Consider the following 17220-nt stretch of genomic DNA (forward strand, 5'->3'; position numbering starts at 1 on the left):
TGTCTCCGTGTGAAGAGAGACCACCAAACAGGTTTTGTGTGAGCAACAAGGCTGTCTATTTCACCTGGGTGCAGGCGGGCTGAGTCCGAAAAAGGAGTCAGCAAAGAGTGATGGGATTTTCATTAGTTCTTATAGGTCTGGGATAGGTGGTGGAGTAAGGAGCAATTTTTGTGGGTAGGGGGTGGATCTTACAAAGTACATTCTCAAGGGTGGGGAGAATATTACAAAGTACCTTCCTAAGGGCAGGGGAATGTCACAAAGTATATTATCGCCCTTGAAAGGGCGAGGAGGGTGTATTGTCATAAGGTCAATTGATCAGTTAGTGTAGGGCAGGAACAGATCACAATGGTGGCATGTTATCTTTTGTGGTTCTTTGGTTGCTTCAGGCCATCTGGATGTATATGTGCAGGTCATGGGGGATGTGATGGCTTAGCTTGGGCTCAGAGGCCTGACAGGAATGTAGTCTGATACTTTGCTGGTGAACTGTGACGTGCTGAAATCTTTTGGGAAATAAATTTGACAATATCTATTAAAATTAAAAGGACCTGTACCCCTTGTTCCAGCAATTCCACTCCTTGGAGTGTAGCCCAGTAGAAATAAAAGGGTAGTTTTAAGGATATACAAACACAGAGGTTTGCTGCAGCATTGTTCAGAGAGAAAAAAACAGGAAAAAAGAGAATGCTCATCAAGCAGTGGCTTAATAATTTATAATATTTCTCAAACAAAGGAATATTTTTAATGAATAAGAATATGAATTACAACTAAACCAAATGCTTTGGAGGGATTCCCATAAGATACTATTGAAGGAAAAAAGAGGAGCACATATACCCTATTGAGGGAAAAAATGACAAACTGTGTGTGTGTACATCTGTGTGGGATTATGTAAGTACAGATAGCTGGACAGAGGATGTATACTAGGTTGTTGAGATTGGTTGCCATGGTCAGGGGAGGAGGGAGGGCTGATGAAGGTGAAAGAGGGAGGAGAAGGGCAGGACAGAGCTCAGTTTAAAAAAGTTGTAAAAGTCACTAAAAATAAATGAAAATGTATGCATAGGGCCATATTTAGGCTTTTACATAAGATTATCTGTAGATGTATGTTTTATGGGTTGGATTATGTCCCCTCAGAAAAGATATGTTGAAGTCCCAACCCCTAGTCCCTCAGAAGGGGACTGGATTTGGAAATAGGGTCTTCATAGAGATAAGCAAGTTACAATGAGATCATTAGGGCAGGCCCTAATCCAGTATGACTGGTAGCCTTGTGAAAAAAGAAATTTGGACACAGAATCAGACACACAGGGAAGATGATGTGAAGACGCTTGGGGAGAACACTGTGTGAAGATGAAAGGTTGGAATCATGCATCTGCCAGCCAAGCAATGCCAAGGATTGCTGGAAACGAGCAGAGGCCGGGAAGACGCAGGATTCCCCTACCAGTTTCAGAGGGAACTTGGGTCAGCCAGCACCATGACTTCAGACTTCCAGCCTCTGAAACTCTGAGACAAAAAATTTCTATTTTAAACACTTAGTTTACGGTACTTGTTATAGCATCCCTAGGCTGTGAATACAATGTGTATGTGTGTGTGTTGTGTGTGTGTGTGTGCATGTCTATATATATATGAAATAGTAGATTTTTTTAAAAACACAAATTTATTCTTTTATAGTTCTAGATGTCAGAAGTTTGAAATGAAGCTTACTAGGCTAAAACCAAGGCATTCACAGAGCTGGTTCCATCTGGGGGCTCCAGAAGAGGGTCTGTTCCCTCACATTTCCTAGCTTAGAAGCTAGGAAAACTAGAAGTTCTCTCTAGGAAGACTCCAGAGTCTGCCTGTCTTATTTGACTTGTGACCTTTTCAGTTTTCAAAGCCATCAGCGTAGCATCTTCTCTGATTCTGCTTCTCTTGTCATATGGCTTTCTTATCTAAGACAAAAAAAACCTATGAAATTCAGAGTCATATTTACACCTCAACCCTAATAAGTACCATTCCAGTGTTTTAGTCTCATTTTATCTCTTACAAACATCTTATATAAACATCTTGATGCTAATCTTAAATTATTTTTGGGACATGGAGCCGTGGGGTTATCTAAATCCTATAGACTCAGAGCTGGTGGCAAGTTGGGCCACACACACTGAAACGGACCAAAGTGAGAGAAGGTGGAAACAGTCATCTCCATGTGTGAAGATGAGGTGACCAGTCATCCCTGATAATCAGGAGGAGAGACAGACTGTCCAACCACTCAGAAATGCAGAGAACAGGTTTAGCAACCACTTCCAAATTCTAGTTCCAGTTCTTTTGTGGTCAAGTCATATTTCTGTAAGAGGTAACCTCCTGAGATTTCTCCCTTTTTACTTAAGCAATTTGAGTGGAGGTCTGATTATTGTAACCAAACTTAAGGAAAGAACCATAAGAAATTCACAGTGGCTAGAGGAAAAATTGTTGGATGACAAATTCTTGAAGAGTTTAGTTGTGTAGTGAAAGGTTGAACCCCTCTCGTCTTCACTTAATACAGCACTGACAGTTGTGTGAGGGATCCCATATTATGTAACAGGAAATGTTGATCTATCTTTTGACACAAAGAAAATTTAAAAAGAGAGCAAAGTAATAAGAACTTAGAAACAGGCTGGGTATGGTGGCTCACTCCTGTAATCTCTGCACTTTGTGGGGCTGAGGTAGGCAGATGGCTTCTCAGTTCAAGACCAGTCTGGGCAACATGGCAAGACCTCATCTCTACAAAAAATAGAAAAAAATTTAGCTCTGCATGGTGACATGTGCTTGCAGTCCTGGCTATTCAGGAGGCTGAGGTGGTAGGATCACTTGAGCCAGGGAGGCGGAGGCTGCAGTGAGCCATGATCATGCCACTGCACTCCATCCTGGGCAACAGAGCAAGACCCTGTCTCAAAAAAAAAAAGAGTTAAATACAATTTAAAAAAGAAGTTAGAAAGAAAGTTATCCTCTGAGACTGAAATGAAGAAGAACCACCATATAAAATATTTAATAATCAAAGATTATTAATGTCACCTCCCAGAAAAAAATAGGTGACCAAAAGGACATAGAACTAAGGTAGCTGAGGTCAAATTGTATGAACAAGAAGGTCAAGACAAGCAAATTGCGCTATAGAAGGCTGGTGTCCCATAGAGTCCGGTGTAAAGGGTCAAAGATAGCATATGTCACTGTACCTTTAACATCAAGCCAGGAGAAGCCCTGACTCTCCAGGTCCCTTGTGTTTGTCAGAATGTGCCCAGAGTGGAAAGGGAGGCAGCAGTCTACCTGACAAAATTTGAGAGCACTCATCATTCCTCCCATGGAGGAATGCAGAACTGCATCAGGGGCCACCAAACAAAATTATTCATTGTTGGATTTAGCTACAATGAGATGGACCAAGCAGGCCAAATAAAATGTATTTTCCCCCAGACTAACACCCTCTCTGTTGGCTAAGATCGGATTTGTACACTGGTTTATATGAATTTTCCCTAAATAGATAAAATCCAAATCTCCTGAGCTATACCCACTGCTGGGAAATCAAAAGCCTGGATTATAGCTTAATGAAGCTTAATCGTTTAATTAAGGTTAATTGGTTAATTCATGTACCAACAGCCATGAGCACTTACTACATGCCGTGCAGGGGGTGATATGCTTGGCACACACACCCAACTCCTCAGTCCCCAGCTCTTGATCTCATTCAACACCCAAAGTCAACCTGCTCTTAGATGACACTGATGAGGCTCTCTGTGCCTGGGTCTTCCTAGTCTGCTCTGTGAGTTGTGGGTATGCCAACACAAAGCGTGTTTCTGCTCTCTTAACACCATCTTTCTCCACTGTATACCAGAATCTAAGCTGGATTCTCCTCTTTTTAGAAATTTCTCAGAACCTCTGGGGAGAGTCACGTGCTTTTAACTCTTGGCTGGCTGTTCTCTTAAGTGGGTTCTCTGCTTCTCTCTAAGGAATGCAGGGCAGCAACTATCACCCTTTGGGTCCAAATGTGGTGGATCTCATTATGGGCCTCAAAGTTCTCCTCAAAGGACCCAGAGGAAGATGGGTTTAAGAGCTCTTGTGAAAATGGTCTGGGCAAGTGTCCAAATTAGATCCAACCTGTAACCTTAAATAAACAGTAGGAAGAGGAGACTAGTTGCATCCAGTGTTTGGAAAGCCTTAGGCTTGATGTTGAATCTCTACAGACTGAGTGTTTGTGGTTCTCAGAGACACTGCACCCACTGTTTTGACATTTAGGAAAGAGAGTGATGTAATTTACTTGCATTTACTTGCACAATTGCATTTCCTAGATTTCCCTTAACATTACGTGATTATTTTCCAGTAGTCACTAAACACTTTTTTAAAACATAATTTTAAAGATGTAATACTGGGCATTCCAATTGCTGCTAATTTTTTTCTCATAAATCTAGTAACATTTTGTCTTATTGTTTTCTTCTTTTTTTAAAAAAGGGAAGATACTTCAGTTTAAAAAAACTGTCAGATTATAAAAGTAATATATGTCAGTTATAGAAAATTTAAGAATAAAGAGAAAACTATTTGACCTTTAATTCCACAAAGGTTGGCCATCTTCTACATTCAGGCACTGCAAAAAGTCAAAGAGACAATGGTAAGCAAGACATGATTTCTACTCTCAAGGAGTTTACACTCTGGTATAGTAAACTAATATTGCATGAAGTGTTGAAAGAGAAAGAACCTCTTAGACCACCACCCAGAGATAACCACCACTTAAAATTAGGTGTATGATCTCTCAATTATATATTACATGCACACAGAGTTTTAAACAAAAATGGCATCATGATGTGTATGGTTTCATGTCCTGCTTTTCACGTAACAGTATCATTTTCTATGTCATTTTTTCTCAAAAATTTTACCATTCATGCTGGTATAGTTTTCCAGTTTATGTACGAAACACAATTTAATCATTCTTCTGTTGTTAAATGTTTAGATTGTTTCCAGTGTTTTTAATGACAAACAATGCTTAAGTGAATATACTTGTACTTAATTTTCTTTTTTCCCCACATCTTCCTGTAAAATAATCTCTGAAAATTTAACTTCCAATTCACAGAAAATAAATATGCAGACGATCCTTAATATTTAGAAAATTGATTTTAGGAAGCTTGAATATTTTTCACTCCCACCAGGAGTACATGAGGATTCTTCTTAACTGTGTCCTTACCAACACTCTTTATTATAACAAAAACAGATCTTTGCCAAGATGTTATCTAATTATCGTTTAATTTGCATATATCTGAGTACTGGTAAGGGGCAAATATTACTTCCCATAAGATTGTGTTTATTTGTTATTTTGTTTACTTTTTCCATCTATTCGTGTTTTTTCAATACTGACATTTCTAAATATATTAAGAATATACTTTTGTTAAAAATTTGCAAAATGTTTTCCTAGTTTGTCATTTCCCTTTGTTAGTCATATTTTTATATACAGAACTTTTAAAAATTTTATGTAGTCTAACCACTTTTCCTTTGTGATTTGTAACTTTGCTTTCCTGCCTAAAAGGAGTTTTATGGTTTTATGTTTCCCAACATTTTATTATGAGAAATTTCAAACACATAGCAAAACTGAAAGTATTTTATGCTGAACACCTGTGTACTCACCACCTACATTTTACCATAAACATTTGCATTAATTTCCTGTTGCTTCTGTAACAAATTACCATGAACTTGATGGCTTAACACAGATTTATTATCTTACACTTCTGGAAATAAGTCTGATATGGTTTGGCTCTGTGTCCCCATCCACATCTCATCTTGAATTGTAATCCCCTTGTGTCAAGGAAGGGGCCTGGTGGAACTGATTGGATTATGGGTGCAGTTTCCTGCAGGCTGTCTTCATGATAGTCTCAGGGGGTCTGATGGTTTTAAAAGTGTTTGGCTGTTCCTCCTTCACTTGCTCGCTTGTTCTCTCACCTTCCACCATGTAAGACGAGCCTGCTTACCCTTTGCCTTCTGCCATGATTGTAAGTTTCCTGAGGGTAGCCATGCTTCCTGTTAAGCCTGTGGAACTGTGAGTCAAGACTGTTTCCTTTATAATTACCCAGTCTCAGGTAATATTCTTTATAACAGCATGAAACAGGTCTCACTGGGCTAAAATCCAGGTGTAGGTAGGACTGCATTTCTTTCTGGAGGCCTTAAGGAAGGTTGTGTTTGCTTGTCTTCTCCAGCTTCTAAAGGCTGCCAGTGTTCCTGGACTCCCCCACTTTCCTCTGGTTTCAAGGCCAGCAATGTTGCATTGCTCTGATCCTCTTTCCATAGTTACATCTCCTCATGACTCTTCTCTCCTGCCTACTCTACTTTTAAGGGCCTTGGGATTCCATTGGGCCCACCTGGATAATCCAGGATGCTCTCCCCATCTCAAGGTCAATTTAGATGACTTAATTCCATCTGTAACCTTAATTTCCCTTTGCCCTGTAACATAATATTCAGATTCTGGGAATTGGGATGTTAACATATTTGGGGGAGTCATTATTCTGCCCACCATGATATTTTATTATTAATACTTGTCTGTGGCTGGGTGAAGAGTAGGGAAAGGCTGATAGTTAAGTATTACCTATAATTTCTGGAGGTAAGGTGGAATACAGGCTTATAAATAGTATTATGGATCAGTAACATCATATTTCTGTACAAATGGTAGTAGCAGAAAATGGTTAGGAGCCCACATGTTGACCCAGATTACCCAAATTCAAATTCTGACTCTGCCACTTAAACAAGCTGTGGAACCTTGGACAAGTTACTTAACTTCTCTGTGCTTCAGTTTCCATGAGGGTAAAATAGCACTAATGATAATAATAGCTACCATATGGGTTGTTGTGAGGTTTAAATGAGGTAATCCATGTGAAGTACTTATATCAAGGCTGAGATATAGTAAGTGCTATATAAATAAAGCTATTATACGAAGAAAGTCATTTTAGACTTTTTTTTAACATACTTAGCTTTCTTCGTTTTTCCTATTTTGGATAGTCCTCACATGACTGTAACTCTTTCCCCAATGATATTTAAAGAGAGCCTTTCAATTTTTTTTTTTTTTGCATTTTTTTTTATTATACTTTAAGTTCTAGGGTACATGTGCAAAACGTGCAGGTTTGTTACATATGTATACATGTGCCATGTTGGTGTGCTGCACCCATCAACTTGTCAGCACCCATCAACTCATCATTTACATCAGTTATAACTCCCAATGTCATCCCTCCCTGCTCTCCATAATAGGCCCCGGTGTGTGATGTTCCCCTTCCCATGTCCAAATGATCTCATCGTTCAGTTCCCACCTATGAGTGAGAACATGCGGTGTTTGGTTTTCTGTTCTTGCAATAGTTTGCTGAGAATGATGGTTTCCAGCTGCATCCATGTCCCTACAAAGGACACGAACTCATCTTTTTTTATGGCTGCATAGTATTCCATGGTGTATATGTGCCACATTTTCTTAATCCAGTCTGTCACTGATGGACATTTGGGTTGATTCCAAGTCTTTGCTATTGTGAATAGTGCCGCAATAAACATACATGTGCATGTGTCTTTATAGCAGCATGATTTATAATCCTTTGGGTATATACTCAGTAATGCGATGGCTGGGTCATATGGTATTTCTAGTTCTAGATCCTTGAGGAATTGTCATACTGTTTTCCACAATGGTTGAACTAGTTTACAATCCCACCAACAGTGTAAAAGTGTTCCTATTTCTCCACATCCTCTCCAGCACCTGTTGTTTCCTGACTTTTTAATGATTGCCATTCTAACTGATGTGAGATGGTATCTCATTGTGGTTTTGATTTGCATTTCTCTGATGGCCAGTAATGACGAGCATTTTTTCATGTGTCTGTTGGCTGTATGAATGTCTTCTTTTGAGAAATGTCTGTTCATATCCTTTGCCCACTTTTTGATGGGGTTGTTTTTTTCTTGTAAATTTGTTTGAGTTCTTTGTAGATTCTGGATATTAGCCCTTTATCAGATGAGTGGATTGCAAAAATTTTCTCCCATTCTGTAGGTTGCCTGTTCACTCTGATGGTAGTTTCTTTTGCTGTGCAGAAGCTCTTTAGTTTAATTAGATCCCATTTGTCAATTTTGGCTTTTGTTGCCGTTGCTTTTGGTGTTTTAGACATGAAGTCTTTACCCATGCCTATGTCCTGAATGGCATTACCTAGGTTTTCTTCTAGGGTTTTTATGGTTTTAGGTCTTAACATTTAAGTCTCTAATCCATCTTGAATTAATTTTCGTATAAGGAGTAAGGAAAGGATCCAGTTTCAGCTTTCTACTTGTGGCTAGCCAATTTTCCCAGCACCATTTATTAAATAGGGAATCCTTTCCCCATTTCTTGCTTTTCTCAGGTTTGTCAAAGATCAGATGGCTATAGATATGTGGTATTATTTCTGAGGGCTCTGTTCTGTTCCATTGGTCTATTGCTCTGTTTTGGTACCAGTACCATGCTGTTTTGGTTACTGTAGCCTTGTAGTATAGTTTGAAGTCAGGTAGCATGATGCTTCCAGCTTTGTTCTTTTGACTTAGGATTGTCTTGGCAATACAGGCTCTTTTTTGGTTCCACATGAACTTTAAAGCAGTTTTTTCCAGTTCTGTGAAGAAAGTCATTGGTAGCTTGATGGAGATGGCATTAAATCTATAAATTACCTTGGGCAATATGAGCATTTTCATGATATTGTTTCTTCCTATCCATGAGCATGGTATGTTCTTCCGTTTGTTTGTGTCCTCTTTTATTTCACTGAGCAGTGGTTTGTAGTTCTCCTTGAAGAGGTCCTTTACATCCCTTCTAAGTTGAATTCCTAGGTATTTTATTCTCTTTGAAGCAATTGTGAATGGAAGTTCATTCATGATTTGGAGAGCCTTTCAATTTTTTAAGCAGTGTCCACATACATTGGGCTGTGCACTCTGAGTATAGGATATAAGTATGAAATCTGCCCCCAAAGAGCATTGAGATCTTAGGAAAGATGGTGCCATAAACTCTGATAAGAAGCTACCTAATGATAAGCATTCTAAGAGAAATAGCACTGCTAGAAGACAGGCTCCTGGAGGCAGGGTAAGATTAGGCCTTTCAAAGGGGCAGAATTTAGGCCGGACCTTGAGCACGAGTGAGGTTCTACCAGGTGGAGACTAAAATTAGGATAAGAAGCATTCTCAACCTTAAGCAGTACATCAAATCAGCTGGGAGTCTTGTTAAAACACTGGCTGCTGGGCTCCACCCCCAGAGGTTCTTTTCAGTGGGTCTGAAGTTAGGCTTGAAAATTCACATATGTAAGAAGTTCCTAGGTGATGCTAATGGTGCTGGCCCAGCCCACACTTTGAGAAGCACTAAGTTAACATCAGTAAAGCCAGTAACACCCTGGCTTTACTTTACAATTTCTTGGGCAACTTGAAAAACAACATAGCCAAAAAATTAAAAATGGACCCTTGGATGTCATCAAGGTATTGGTGTTTAAATTTAAAAGCAAAACTAAACTCTCTAGGTTATCCTCATAGGCATCCAAATTTGAAAACATTTTAGTTCAGATTAACATTTTTTCAAATGTATTTGCAGTTTACAAATCACTTTCACAAGCTCAGTTGATCCTCACATGATTTGAGGTAGGTATTATCATTACTATCCCAGTCTATAGAGCTTCAGTTTTGACCTGGAGACAAAAAGATGAGATGGATTTGTTGAAAGCTGCTAAGTTCTTGATAAACCTGGACTCAAGCTCAGGTCACTGGCTGACCACATTGCCTGTTTTGTACTTGTGGCCCTCCCAGAGTAAAATAATGCCTCCAGATGAAAGGGTGTGAGCAAAGATAAAGAAACAGAGGGTGTATGAATGTGTGGACCACACCATTGATGGGCCACAGGTGCCTTGGGAAGATGAGGCTGAAGCAGTTTCGGACTGAAAGGAAAAAGCTGGAAAATCATGTTTAAAAGTATGGACTTGGCTGGGTGCGGTGGCTCACACCTGTAATCCCAGCACTTTCAGAGGCCGAGGCGGATGGATCACGAGGTCAGGAGATCGAGACCATCCTGGCTAACACGGTGAAACCCCGTCTCTACTAAAAATACAAAAAAATTAGCCAGGCGTGGTGGCAGGTGCCTGTAGTCCCAGCTACTCGGGAGGCTGAGGCAGGAGAATGGGGAGAACCTGGGAGGCAAAGCTTGCAGTGAGCTGAGATCGTGCCACTGCACTCCAGCCTGGGCAACAGAGTGAGGCTCCATCTCAAAAATAAATAAATGAAAGTGTGGACTTTATTTGGTAAGTTATTAGGGAGCCATCAAAATATATTAATAACCAACATTTCTAGAGAACTAAATTCTGTGGCAGCCACTGTCTCCATGCATTATACACATTTCCCAATCTTGCAACAATTGGAATTATTTCCCCCCTTTGACAGGTGAGGAAACTGAGGCTCAGAAAGGCCTAGTAGCTTGCTGGAAATCACAGAGCCAGCAAGGGGCAGAATGTGAATTCAAAACTCAGGTTTGTCTGGCTCTAGAATCCATACAGTTTTCACTGTGTCACATCCACATGCTTTGGAGGTGCTTGAAGAAAATATTTTTTAGCATTGTATTTTAAAATATTTTAGATTTACTGAAAAATTGTACAATAGTGCAGAATTCCTATCTACACTTTGCCCAGTGTCTAATATTCATCGTGCGTAACCACTGAACAAATATCAAAATGAGGACATTAATGTACGCATAATTCAAAGACCTTATCTTAATTTCACTACTTTTCTCACTAAAGTGCTTCTCGATTGGTCCAGGATTCAACTAGGATCCCACGTGCCTTCCATTTTTATGTCTTGTAATGTCTCTTTCATGTCCTACAATCTCAGAGAACCTCTCCATCTTTCTTTTTCTGACCTTGACACTTTCAAAATGTATGGTCCTGTTATATTGGGTTTGTCATGATTAGTTTGAAATTATACGAACTATACAAAATTTGGGTTTGTCATGATTAGTTTGAAGTTATACATTTTTGTGAAATAACAGAAAAGATATGCCCTTCTCAGTGCGTCATGCCAGTGGGCAAATGAAGTCAATAGGTCTTATTTCTGGTGATGCTAACTTTGATTGCTCCCTTAAAGTTGTGTCTGCCAGGCTTCTCCACTGTAAAATTGCTATTTTCCTCCTTGTAATTAACAAATACTCACACAAAGATATGTTGAAACTATGTAAACATTCTGTTTCTTATACTTTTGCCCATTAATTTTAGCATCCCTGGATAGATTTTGCCTGTGACAAGTGTTACATTGGTGTTTATCTCTCATAATAAATGTCTAAAAAAATCTAAAATACCTTTCTTCCATTTTCTATTTCCATCATTCTACAAGAAAGATTTTGTACTTTCTATGTCCTCTCTTTTAAGCACTAGAGGTGATGATCTGAGGTCTGGCTGATTGCCTTCTTTAATTGATTTGCATCACTTCAGCAGCTGTGCTTATCACACAGGTTCTACCCAAAAAGAGTGAGTTTGTGTTCTTGTGCCATTGACTTTTATCTCCCTTCAGCTTTCAGAGGACTCCAGATAATAACAATTGAGGCTGGCCGGCCTTCCTTCCTTCCTTCCTTCCTTCCTTCCTTCCTTCCTTCCTTCCTTCCTTCCTTCCTTCCTTCCTTCCTTCCTTCCGTCCTTCCGTCCTTCCTTCCTCCCTTCCTCCCTTCCTCCCTTCCTCTCTCCCTCTCTCCCTCCCTCTCTCTCCCCTCCCACATTCCCTCTCTCCTCTGCCTCCCCTCCCTCCCCTCCCTCCCACCCTTCCCTTCTTTCGCTTCCTTTCCTTCCTTTTGACAAGGTCTCACTCTGTCTCCCAGGCTGGAGTGCAGCACAGTGGCACGATCACAGCTCACTTCAGCCTTGACCTCCTGGGCTCAAGTGATGCTCCTGCTTTAGCCTCCCAAAGTGCTGGAATTAAAGGCACAACTGGGTTTCAAATGAGAAATGTCACATTTTTAGCTGCCTTCCCAGCAGCCCACTGCCTAGCTGTGTGTCAATATGAACAGGAGCAGTCTCAGGGGTCTTGAGTTCGGTTAGAAACCTGTGCACACATGAAGGGTGCTTTAGGATCCTAGAGCGTGGTCAGCAAGTCATGGAGAAGTACATAAGGCTGCAGGCTACAAAACTGGCTTGGAAGGTCCAGGGCACTTGAATTTCCTTCTGAGTTTTTCAGGATCTATTGCCAAGATGGGAGTGCAGTAAATGCTGGCCTACCTATCCATAGCTTGAGACTTCCTTATGGATATTTCCTTAGGCTTGGGATGAATGAAGAGAACCAACCAGTCTCTAGCCTGGAGATAGTTCTTGTATTAGGGTGTTCTGGAGACACAGGATCAGTAAGATACATTTATATATCTAGAAAGAGATTTAGTATAAGGAATTGGCTCACACCATCAGTGGAGGCTGAGAAGTCCCATGAACTGCCTGCAAGCTGGAGGCCCAGGAAGGCCTGAGGGGTAGTTCCAGTCTGAGTCCAAAGGCCTGGGAACCAGAAATGCTGATGGGGTAAGTCCCAGTCTAAGGGCAAGAGAAGACTGATGTCCCAGCTCAAGTAGTTCGTCAGAGGGAGGGAATTCTCCCTTCCTTCCTTCACCTTTTTGTTCTATTTGGATCTTCAATAGATTGAATGATACCCACACACATTGGAGAGGGCCATTTGCTTTACTCAATTTACTCAGTCTGCCTATTCAGACATCCATCTCTTCTGGAAACACCCTCGCAGACACATCTAGAAATAATGTTGAGCCAAATCTGGGCACCCATTTCCCAGTCAAATTGATACCAAGTTAACAATTGCGGTTCCCAAGTTTGTGTGCTGTTCCTGTTATACACTCTGGTAACTATATCAATTTCTAGAAGAGACATAGCTCAAACAGACCCATTACTCAGATGGACACCAGGGATAGGCCTGACCAAAGCACAGGAAACTGAGATGAGCACCCAGGAAATGTGATTAAGACACTGCTTTTCAATTTGAATGTTCTCAGGAATTTCCTAGCGATCCTAGTAAAGTGAATATTTTTATTCAGCAGGTCTGGGCTGGGACCTGAAATTTTGCATTTCTACAGAGTTTTCACATGATGCCTGTGCTTCTGGTCTGAGGACCACACTTTGAGTAGATAGAATGAAAGGACATGGAGAACTCTGAATGTTAAAAAATATGTTATCCATAAAGTATCTGAAGCACCACTATTGAAATTGTGTTTTCTTTCTAGAACTTTTGTACCTATAAGAACAGGGAGAATTCTATCACTTTTGGCAGGAACAAGGGTTAGCGATCAGGTTCAATACACATTGTGATTTCATTGCAGAATGTAGTAAAATGGGGTAAGCTAGCAAAAAACAGGGCTTAGATGACTCAGTGGATCTTTCCAATTTGCCCCCATATTTATCAAGAACCTGCCTGTGCAAAGGTATTAAAGTGTGGAGACTTCCTAGGAAAACTTTGTACTTACCTACTTTTTTCTGCAACAAAATATGAATGAGTATTCACACAGATGATACCCCCATGGTCATGTGCAAGGGTTAAATACAATTTCCCATACAGTGGCCATAAGTGCACCCTTTTCTCTCCCACTTGAAAGTCAATATGCAAATGAATGAGATAAATAATTTTGAATATCCTCTATAAATATTTGCAATTGTTGGTACTTTAAACCACTAGTAACAGATTATCGCATACCTCAGAACTTATTGTGGCATACCAATGCATCACTTCAAAATGGGTGAGAACCACTGGCCTAGAACTTACTTGGTGTGCCTGGCAAAGCCACCTGTGCTGGACACAGATTCTGGAACATGAGCCTGGGCCTCATGGCTGCTTTTATCCACCTTAGGAATAGCCTATAATGGAATGGTGCAGGTTCTATGCTGTCCAACATGGTAGTCACTGGCTATAATTGCATTGAAGGTCATATAATGCCATTTTTTTTCCCAGTTGTGTGAGCCACTTGAGATTATGGCAGTTGTTGATAGACTGCAAAATCAACCATGCCCTTCTTCACCTCAGCCAGTCAGCTAAAGTGAAAAAGGGCATGGCTACTGAGCACTTGAAAGGTGACTAGTCCAAAGTGAGATGCACTGTCAGTATAAAATAAAATTAATTTCCAAAAGGTAGTATGGCTTCCAAGGTGGCTGAATAGGAACAATGCCGGTCTGCAGCTCCCAGCGAGATCAATGCAGAAGACGGGTGATTTCTGCACTGAGGTACCTGGTTCATCTCACTGGGACTGGTTGAACAGTAGGTGCAGCCCACGGATGGCAAGCTGAAGCACAGTGGGGCGTCACCTCACCCAGGAAGCACAAGGCGTTGGGGAATTTCCCTTTCCTAGCCAAGGGAAGCCGTGACAGACTGTATCTGAAGAAACAGTACACTGCTGACCAAAGACTGTGCTTTTCCGATAGTCTTAGCAAGCTGCAGACCAGGAGATACCCTCCTGTGCCTGACTTGGTGGGTTCCACACACATGGAGCCTTGCTCACTGCTAGCACAGCAGTCTGAGATTGACCTATGATGCTGCTGCTTGATGCAGGGAGGGGCGTCCACCATTGCTGAGGCTTGAGTAGCTCACAGTGTAAACAAAGAGGCTGGGAAGCACAAACTGGGTGGAGCCCACCACAGCTCAGCAAGGCCTACTGCCTCTATAGATTCCATCTCTGGGGGCAGGGCAGAGAACAAAAGGCAGCAAACAGCTTCTTCAGTCTTAAACGTCCCTGTCTGACAGTTCTGAAGAGAGCAGTGATTCTTTTAGCACGATGTTCGAGCTCCAAAAACAGACAGACTGCCTCAAGCAGGTCCCTGACCACCATGTAACCTGACTGGGAAACAACTCCTGCCGACGGACACCTCAAACAGGTGGGTACTCCTCTGGGACAAAGCTTCCACAGGAAGAATCAGGCATCAATATTTGCTGTTCTGCAGTCTCCGCTGGTGATATCAAGCAAACAGGGTCTGAACCTCCAGCAAACTCCAACAGACCTGTAGCTGAGGGGTCAAAGTGTGAAAAGAAATGAACAAAGCCTCTAAGAAATATGGGACTATGTGAAAAGACCAAATCTAAATTTGATTGGTGTACCTGAAAGTGACGGGGAGAATGGAACCAAGCTGGAAAACACTCTTCAGGATATTATCCAGGAGAACTTCCCTAACCTAGCAAGGCAAGCCAACATTCAAATTCAGGAAATACAGAGAACACCACAAAGATACTCCTTGAGAAGAGCAACCCCAAGACACACAATTGTCAGATTCACAAAGGTCGAATGAGGAAAAAATGTTAAGGACAGCCAGAGAGAAAGGTCAGGTTACCCACAAAGGGAAACTGATCAGACTAACAGAGGATCTCTTGGCAGAAACCCTGCAAGCCAGAAGAAAGTGGGGGCCAATATTCAACATTCTTAAAATAATTTTCAACCCAGAATATCATATCCAGCCAAACTAAGCTTCACAAATGAAAGAGAAATAAAATCCTTTACAGACAAGCAAATGCTGAGAGATTTTGTCACCACCAGGCTGGCCTTACAAGAGCTCCTGAAGGAAGCACTAAACATGGAAAGCAACAGCAAGTATCAATCACTGCAAAAACATGCCAAATGGTAAAGACCATTGATGCTATGAAGAAACTGTGTCAATTAATAGACAAAATAACCAGCTAACATCTCAATGATAGGATCGAATTCAAACATAACAATATTAACCTTAAATGTAAATGTGCTAAATGCCCCAATTAAAGGACAAAGACTGGCAAACTGGATAAACAGTCAAGACCTATCAGCGTTCTGTATTCAGGAGACCCATCTCATGTGCAAAGATGTACACAGGCTCAAAATAAAGGGATGTAGCAAGATCTACCAAGCAAATGGAAAGCAAAAAAAAAAGCAGGGGTTGCAATCCTAGTCTCTGATAAAAGAGACTTTAAACCAACAAAGATCAAAAGAGACCAAGAAGGCCACTACATAATGATAAAGTGATCAATTCACTAAGAAGAGCTAACTATCCTAAATATATATGCACCCTATACAGGAGCACCTAGATTCATAAAGCAAGTTCTTAGAGACCTACAAAGAGACTTAGACTCCCACACAATAATAATGGGAGACTTAACACCCCACTGTCACTATTAGATCATTGAGACAGAAGGTTAACAAGGATATCCAGGACTTGAACTCTGCTCTGGATGAAGTGGACTTAACAGACATCTACAGAACTCTACACCCCAAATCATCAGAATATACATTCTTCTCAGCACCACATTGAACTTATTCTAAAATTGACCACATAATTGGTAGTAAAACACTCCTCAGCAAATGTAAAAGAAATCACAACAAACTGTCTCTCAGACCACAGTGCAATCAAATTAGCACTCAGGATTAAGAAACTCACTCAAAACTGCACAACTACATGGAAACTGAACAACCTGCTCCTGAATGACTACTGGCTAAATAACAAAATGAAGGCAGAAATAAAGATGTTCTTTGAAACCAATGAGAACAAAGACACAATGTACCAGAATCTCTGGGACACATTTAAAGCAGTGTGTAGATGGAAATTTATAGCACTAAATGCCCACAAGAGAAAGCAGGAAAGATCTAAAATTGACACCCTAACATCACAATTAAAATAACTAAAGAAGCAAGAGCAAACACATTCAAATCCAGGAGTAGCCAAGAAATAGCTAAGATCAGAGAAGAAATGAAGGAGATAGAGACACAGAAAACCCTTCAGAAAATCCATGAATCCAGGAGCTGATTTTCTGAAAAGAGCAACAAAATAGATAGTCCGCTAACAAGACCAGTAAAGAAGAAAAGAGAGAAAAATAAAGGCAATAAAAAATGATAAAGGGGATATCACCACTGACCCCACAGAAATACAAACTACCATCGGAGAATACTATTAACACCTCTATGCAAATAAAAAGAAAATCAAGAAGAAGTGGATAAATTCCTTGACACATACACCCTCCCAAGACTAAACAAGGAAGAATTTGAATCTCTGAATAGACCAATAACAGGTTCTGAAATTGAGGCAATAATTAATAGCCTACCAACCAAAAAAAGTACAGGACCAGACGGATTCACAGCCGAATTCTACCAGAGGCACAAAGAGGAGCTGGTACCATTCCTTTTGAAACTATTTCAATCAATAGAAAAAGAAGGAATCCTGCCTAACTCATTTTATGAGGCCAACATCATCCTGATACCAAAGCCTGGTAAAGACATAACAAATAAAGAGAATTTTAGGCCAATATCCCTGATGA

The sequence above is a fragment of the Macaca thibetana genome, chromosome 3 (genome assembly GCF_024542745.1).
Source record: "Macaca thibetana thibetana isolate TM-01 chromosome 3, ASM2454274v1, whole genome shotgun sequence".
Lineage (NCBI taxonomy): Eukaryota > Metazoa > Chordata > Mammalia > Primates > Cercopithecidae > Macaca > Macaca thibetana.